This window comes from Acyrthosiphon pisum, chromosome X, assembly GCF_005508785.2.
Source record: "Acyrthosiphon pisum isolate AL4f chromosome X, pea_aphid_22Mar2018_4r6ur, whole genome shotgun sequence".
NCBI lineage: Eukaryota > Metazoa > Arthropoda > Insecta > Hemiptera > Aphididae > Acyrthosiphon > Acyrthosiphon pisum.
The window spans coordinates 131,483,425-131,483,820 of record NC_042493.1 but is presented as its reverse complement, the minus strand read 5'-3'; positions in this window follow the sequence as shown (position 1 = coordinate 131,483,820).

Sequence of the window (396 nt, the reverse complement as noted above, 5' to 3'; positions counted from 1 at the left end):
AGCGAGGAAGCTAGTGATTTTACAATGGTGTTTATTTAAGATAGGGTAACTTTGATAATTTTTTTACTGTTTTATAACAATTTTACTTTTTATCTTATGGATAACTTCTGTAGTATTAACGATACAACTCTCAAAATAAAATATTAGTCACAGCTAGTTTTTTGATCAATATTTTAACGTTTTAATTTTTAAATTTCTGATGTTATCTTTTGTGATATCAATCTTTTTAATATGCGATCAAAGTTACTCAACATAGTGGGCAACATAGATACCTATATTTTCTTAATGTGATATCAAAGTAACCCTATTTTATGAAAAAAAAATTAAATCATCATGGTACACTGGTGAATACAAAATATATGGGTATCAAAGTTACCGCACAAAATCTAGTTACCC